This window comes from Antedon mediterranea, chromosome 1 (genome assembly GCF_964355755.1).
Source record: "Antedon mediterranea chromosome 1, ecAntMedi1.1, whole genome shotgun sequence".
Taxonomy (NCBI): Eukaryota; Metazoa; Echinodermata; class Crinoidea; order Comatulida; family Antedonidae; genus Antedon; species Antedon mediterranea.
In genome coordinates this window covers 25356783-25363743 of record NC_092670.1, presented here as the reverse complement: position 1 = coordinate 25363743, position 6961 = coordinate 25356783, and the positions used below count along the sequence as shown (strand labels likewise).

General features: G+C 33.5%; 1 long non-coding RNA gene across 2 annotated transcripts; it reads left to right on the top strand.

Annotated features, from left to right (window-relative positions):
- Positions 1-200: 200 nt before the first annotated feature.
- On the top strand, positions 201-2561 carry LOC140048530 (uncharacterized). Of its 2 annotated transcripts, none has more exons than XR_011845084.1 (4): positions 201-539; positions 1259-1360; positions 1688-1736; positions 2008-2561. It is a non-coding gene; the product is annotated as an uncharacterized lncRNA (long non-coding RNA). The 2 variants fall into 2 exon arrangements; XR_011845086.1 differs by having other exon boundaries at positions 1627-1736.
- Positions 2562-6961: the final 4400 nt, after the last annotated feature.

The window sequence follows — 6961 nt, the reverse complement described above, 5'->3', positions numbered from 1 at the left end:
GTCACAAATAGGATTATAGGCAAGATTGACTACACCATCTATCATCAGCAAGAATGAGTTGCATCTAATAAAGAAGATCAATTAGGCCTAAATAATAACATTGAAAACCGTGCAAAAAGACGCATGTTTAATATCGACGCAAGCCTTAAACATTGATAATCATTGCACGTTTTTAAATCATTGTTACTCTCTTAAATTCATCGATTGGAAATTTCGATCGTATTTACGTTTGATGATTAAAACCAAACTTTTTAGACTGAATATGGTATTCATGAACGTGAAATACGCTCCAGTTGAAAATAAAGTTTCAACTGATAGAAAGTTTGATTACAACATCCAATCAGCGCCTAATATATTGTGACGTGAAAGCGCGCGGACAACAAAAGTTTGTCTTCCGGCCCTCTCCTCGCTTCCCGCCCGCCTGATCTTCAGAGTCAGTGTCTTCATGCTCTTCGATCGCATTTTAGATTCTTTGCCGACAATTTACGAGCTACCGTATTCGTAACATATACCAATTGAATCAATATCTATTTTAGAAGGTTGGTAATCATTTATTTTAAATTGAATCTAAGGCATACGCTACATTGAGGCCTACATTCACACCACCACCACCGCGCACATTTTCTGGCCACAGCATGCACAGATCTAGTTAGTAGGCTAGTTGACGTGACAGCAGCGAGTGTGGTGTACGGTACGGCTCGAGTTTATTTTTGCCGGTTACCGAGTTAGGCTATAGACCTAGTTAGTGAGTAGCCTAGGTTAAATTTACTAAATCAAATGTGTTATGCCTTGAATATTATTCTATCTAGGCTAGGCCTAGCCTAGTTGAATAGGCATTTCCATTGTATAAACAATTTTAATGAATACTAAAAAAACGTTACTTTGTAATTCTTGATGACGTTCTCTAGCTAGGCCTACCCTACTACTACTAGCTAGCATAGGCTAGTACTAGCCTAGTAGGCTAGGCCTAACTAGTAGGTCTAGCTGGAGAAGAGCTAGGTCTAATAAATAGGCTAGGCTAGGCCTAGTTACTAAGCCTAGGCCCTACTTTAATACTATTTCCTAGACTAGGCCCTAGGGGCCTAGGCCTATAGCTAGAGCCTCTAGTAGGGCCTAGCCTAGGCGTCCTACGAATAAATTATGATATAATTAATAATTATAATATTAATAAATAATGACGATAGGCTATACTGTGTATACTGTACAGTACTAAACTATAACATTTAGTAGAAACATATTATTTCTATCTATTGCACAGGAAAAATGCTTGACTACACAATGTCAATGATGTTTCGGGCTGCAATCATTCACAATAACAACATGGACATCATCTTGAACGATTTATATTTATTTTTTGATAGTAAGTAATAATAATATGTTGTATATCTGTATTTAAATCACTGTATTTATACATGTCAATTGTGTATAAATTCGTGTTTTTTAAGCTTTAAAACAGGGACTGGATTAAAAAATATTTCCAACCTAGAAGAAACTACTCGACATACCGACCTGATGCTAGAAAAAGATTGCCTAATTATTGGTGGCTTGACTGAATCTGAACTAGCCTATTATTTTTACTATTTGTGTTACTGTTATTAATGTTTTATAATTTATTTTGTGCACTAGGCCTAATGGTCTTGTTATGTTGATTTATATGAAGCATACTATATGTCTCAATCTTATACAGAGCATGAACCAAATCAGAAGCTGTGAATTTGTTCATTCAACATATCCATGTAAGCATATTAATTAATAGTACAGTTTTTATTTTCATTTTAAAAATTACGAATGTCAAAATTTACTTAAATTAGAGAAAAGAGTTTTATATGATACTCTTTTCTGATAATATTGAATAGCAAAACTATTCACCGTTGCTTTTTAAGACCATATTGAAAATAAAAAATTATCAATGATAAAGATAGTACAGTACTACTACTAAAGATGCGTACATTTATCAAATATTTTATGATAAATAACAGTTTGTTATGCTTTTTGTTATTCTTACAGGATGCAACAGATGTTAGAAAAGAGTATGCAGGACAAAAATTTGCACAGCCATATTTATTGTCAATTGGACGGTCATCATAACTCAACATGTACTTTCATTCAGACACATTGTAGAAGCCATGGTTGGGCTTTTATTTAGGCTGCACTATATTTTCCTGAATGATATTTGTGGACTTTGTAGATGCCCTCCCAAGAATTAGGGTATATCACCAAGGCATATAAGATAGTTTTTGAATTTATAATTATACTACTGAAAGACAAAGACTACAGCAGTGTCTTGACTATTGTAATATACTGTTGTTATGTTTTCAATAAAATCAAAATGGAATATATATAAGAAACGTATCTTTTTTAAGCATCGTATTTAAACAAAAAAGTCAATCGATTTTGGTTGAAAAAATAATTTTTCCAATCTTCTTAGTTTGAAATTTTTCAATCTTTGAATCGATTGAAAATCTTCAATCGTTATTTCAATCAATCCGATTTGTCCCTACTCACAGTCGGCCAAAAGTTGAAAAATCAACCGTATCGATTGAATATTCAGTCGACCAATTTAAGAGAGTAATTAAACGCATATTTACTTCACCTTTCTGCTTCGACGGCCTGAACAAACTTTTCAAATGTGTAGGTTGGTGAAGGAAACACTGAAGTTGTACCGAACAGAAGTGGCGCTACTTGACCCAGTTGCGTTGCTCCAACATGGGCCATGTTACCGACGCATGCAAATATATTGACCTTAGTTTAGAAAAGGAATCGTTACTATTACTAGACGTTATCAACATCATCAACGCCATCCTCCTCCTTCTCCCCATCACCACCGTCAGATAATCTTCATCAGTATCTTGTTATCGCGTGACGTCATCATACCATCTTCGTATTTTAATTTTCTAGCTTCAATTCAATTATTTTATTTCGTCAACCACTCTGGCTCGAAAATTATCTTCACACATTTATACGTTTTCTCGGTAATGTTCGTCATCTCACAAATTCCAGCGCTCCTAATTATATTAGCATCGAACAACACTGAAGGGTAATAGACCTATGACTTACTTGTTCCTCGTCAAATTGATCCGGTACAAATATGTTGTCGTTGAGTGTTTTGAAATGGGTAAACGGCACTAATTTCGGTGATCCAGTTGTGCCCTGTGGTAATACAATAGTTCAATTATTTTAAAATCTCGAAAAAATAAATACAAATACATTAGTATAGTTTCATTTGGGATCACAGTAAGAATGATAGGAATATCACAATTAATGAATGAAGTTTACTCTTCCCTGATTAAATCTTTTTTTAAACGTGAATGTCGCAGATTTATCTATTGAATCAGTAAAAAATCAGCCATTTTTTATTATTTTAATGCATTTTTTAGCTTTAATTGATGATAGAAGTTTAATCATATTATTATTTCTTACCGATGTCATACTAAAATGGCTGACGTCATCAATTGTGACTTTCTTAGCCGCTTTTGCTACTTCTTCCTCACATCCAGAAACAGATATATCATCGAGATTCAACGTTCCACTGAAAAAAATGAAGAAAAAAGTTAACGTTGCAAACAACTAAATAAACTTTAATATGCATTATCGTTTTATTGATAGTAGGCCTACTTATTGTACCTTTTGCAATTGGAACCAGCGGCAATGACCTTCTTCAAGTCGGGGAACCTAAAACACAAATGAAAAGCTTATAATGTTAGGTATTAGCATGGACAAAATAACTAGTTATTTTGTCCATAATATCAGTGATATTATCCATGTGAACTTAATAACTTAATAATAATATACTCACTGTTTTGAATTTAAGTCACCTGGAATACTTTCACTTAACTCTGGAATCATTTCACAAGCCATTTGGTAAAGTGTGTCAGGGCTACGAGTTATGAACAACGCTTTGCACGACACCTGGCAATATGTAAATTGATAAAAGTTGTTATAGCCTAATACTGTAGGGTGAATTGTTAGAAGCTCACGATCGCGATAAGGCATTATTACGGAACTCTAGTTGTGGATTCTTTAATATTGGCATGATCTGAGGAAATATTATTAGTTTTTCTAGTTTTTTTAAAAAGATATTATCCTAACAAATATGAAATTACTGTATATTTATTATAAACCACACATAAATTAAAATTATACTGCCTTTTTAAAACAATTTTGATTGTACTAAAAACCAAATCTAAATGCCAATATGTTAATATATAATTAACAAAGAGGTCTCGTTGTAAATTTGCATATTATTAAGGTATTAATAATTTTCTATAAGAATTATCATACATTACAATACATGTATTTTTAATTTTAATGTGAATTCGTACAAAACACAAGAGTAAGCCCTACAATTAAAATATTTTGTCGGAAAAAAGCTGGTTGAGGACGTTGAAAAATATTCCATATTTTTCTGGTTAATCAATGTTGTCAATACAAGGCATCTAATAACGACAGGAAAGTTGAACAAGAAAATAGATGACTTACTTGTAATATTATTTTCTGAAAACTATGAGGAGTATGACCAATTAGCAGATTAGCCTGAAGAAAAATAAAAACGGAGTTGCTGACTTTATTTTAAAGGCTAAAGCGTCACGGTTCCCACTAGCGACACAGCGTAGCGCAACGATTTCACGCAAGCGAGGGAAAAATTATTGGAAGGGCATTTGCTTACGCTGCGTAGGTTACGTCGGTAGTGGGGACCATGCTTTACTCTTTAACATTTTAAAGTTAGGCCTACACTATTTTTTCCCGATATATCAGTCGATATACAACGACTAAATAATGTAATATATAACTAAGGATGAGTATCCTACCACACCGACGCCTATTGCTCTCGCTGCACTTGTAATAAGTGGCCATTCTATGTGGTTAGCGCCTATAACAGCTATACGATCACCACGACGAAGACTAAGTTTGAGTAAGAACCCGGCTGCTGTCTATCACCTGAAAAAGATAATTAGTTCAGATTCAATGATGTAAAACGCTTGAAATAAAATGAAGTATCAGGCCTAATATCAGTAGTAGATATTACATAATAATAAACATTCAAACAATATCTCACCAATTTCTTAAATTCAGCAAAAGTAACTCGTTCATTATCGGCAACAAAAACAAGCATTTCTCTGTCTGGATTTTTCTTCACTCTCTCTTCCAACATTTCATTCATCGTCAGCCCCATAAAGGGACTGAGACTGGGGGTATGAACGTAACTCTTACTTCGCGAAAAAGCCATTCTACTATTAACTTACGCACGATCGATTCTACTACTAAATTTTACAGTGGAATAAGGAAAAATAATACAATGCACACGAGCATATAGGAGCAGTCAATATCACTATTCAACGAATATAAAGCATTTGGAAGGTCAGATACAAAGGTCAACAAATGTTTGCCATAATAGTAGTGTTGAGTATTTATTTGATTTCCATTAAAGATTAATAGATGTGAAGGGCACGGGAAAGCTCTGTATACACTATCAAACGTTATGTGAGAAAAAATGTAATGTGCCATGATGATGTCATATCACTACCATATTTAAGCATATCACTACCATATTTGGGCACATCACACTTTTTTGTCGAACTAGTTTTTGTAATTTCAGAACATTTATTTCTCTTTTCTTTTCTATGTAGGCCTACAGAGTTTGTGATAAAAAATTATAAATAAGAACGGTGAAACCCAGGGCTGCCAAAAATTAGAAAATAAGGTACAATTTAATTTTTTTTAAACCAAAACAAAAAAATAGCCAAAGTAAACAAAATTAAACCGATTGAAAATGAAATTTGAATTAATATTATTAAGATTCAGTGATTGTATATGGATAATAGATGCCTTTTTAGCTTAAATATGCATTGTCCCCCAAAAACATGAAAATGAAGATTAATTAAATCAGACTTTGAATATGCTATTTTGTAGTTTAGTTAATCACTTCCATAGAAAAAAAAACGAAAAGAAAAAAATGTTTTCACTTATTAAATGACAAAATAAATGGTTAAATTCAACCAAAAATCCATTGGCTGGCAGCCAATTTGACCATTTTTTTTATGAAAACAACGGATCTGAGTGGGCTCTTGGAGGTGAGTTCGAAATGTTTCTAATACAATTTTTTTGTAAATAAAAGTTTGTTTAGGTACAACAGATAAGTGCCCCAGACAATATTGCAGTAAGGAAGAATAAGGGAGCAGTAGATAGTACGAAGGATGTTTTGAAGAATAAAGGCTGGAAGTCTAAAAATAATACCAGAACTTTTAGATATGTTGTTTTCGATTTCGTTAATATGGGCTTTCCATGTCAATCTACTATCTAAATAGACCCCAAGACATTTTGTTTTATTCACTAATGGTATTTGGTAAGTGCCCAACTGGAGTTGGTTGGGACGTCCTATTGGTGGTTTGGGTAAATTCCGAAAGATCATAATATTTCACTTCTTAAAATTTACGGAGAGCTTGTTAGCAGAAAAGTAATCAAGGATGCTGGGTATGATATCAATGGTAACTTTAAGGAGTGAATCTACATTCATTTGTGTCAGTATAGAGGATGGTGGTATCGTCTGCATATAAAAGGAATGAAAGTAAATTTGAGGATAGGTAAATATAATTTATATATAGCAAAAACAGTAGAGGGCCTAACAGGTCCTTGGGGGACTCCGCATGTAGTGGGTTGGAGATCGGATATGGATTGTTAATTTTAGTGTTGTTAATCGCTGATAACAGGACTAAGAAATGTATAATTTAGGATGGGAGAGGGAAGATAAGTTTTGTAGTTTAAATTAGAAGTATTAATGTTTGATGCTATAGGTTAGGCCCAATATTTACGAAGTAAAGTGGTTGGAAATGGTAGTAGGGTCATTTGTAAGATAACCCCCACAGTCAATTACAGATTCACCGTGATCACTCACTACGCGTTTTTAAATTAAGGTGTTTATAACTTTCCAGGTACCTTAATGTCATCTCTTTTTTGGTAAAAT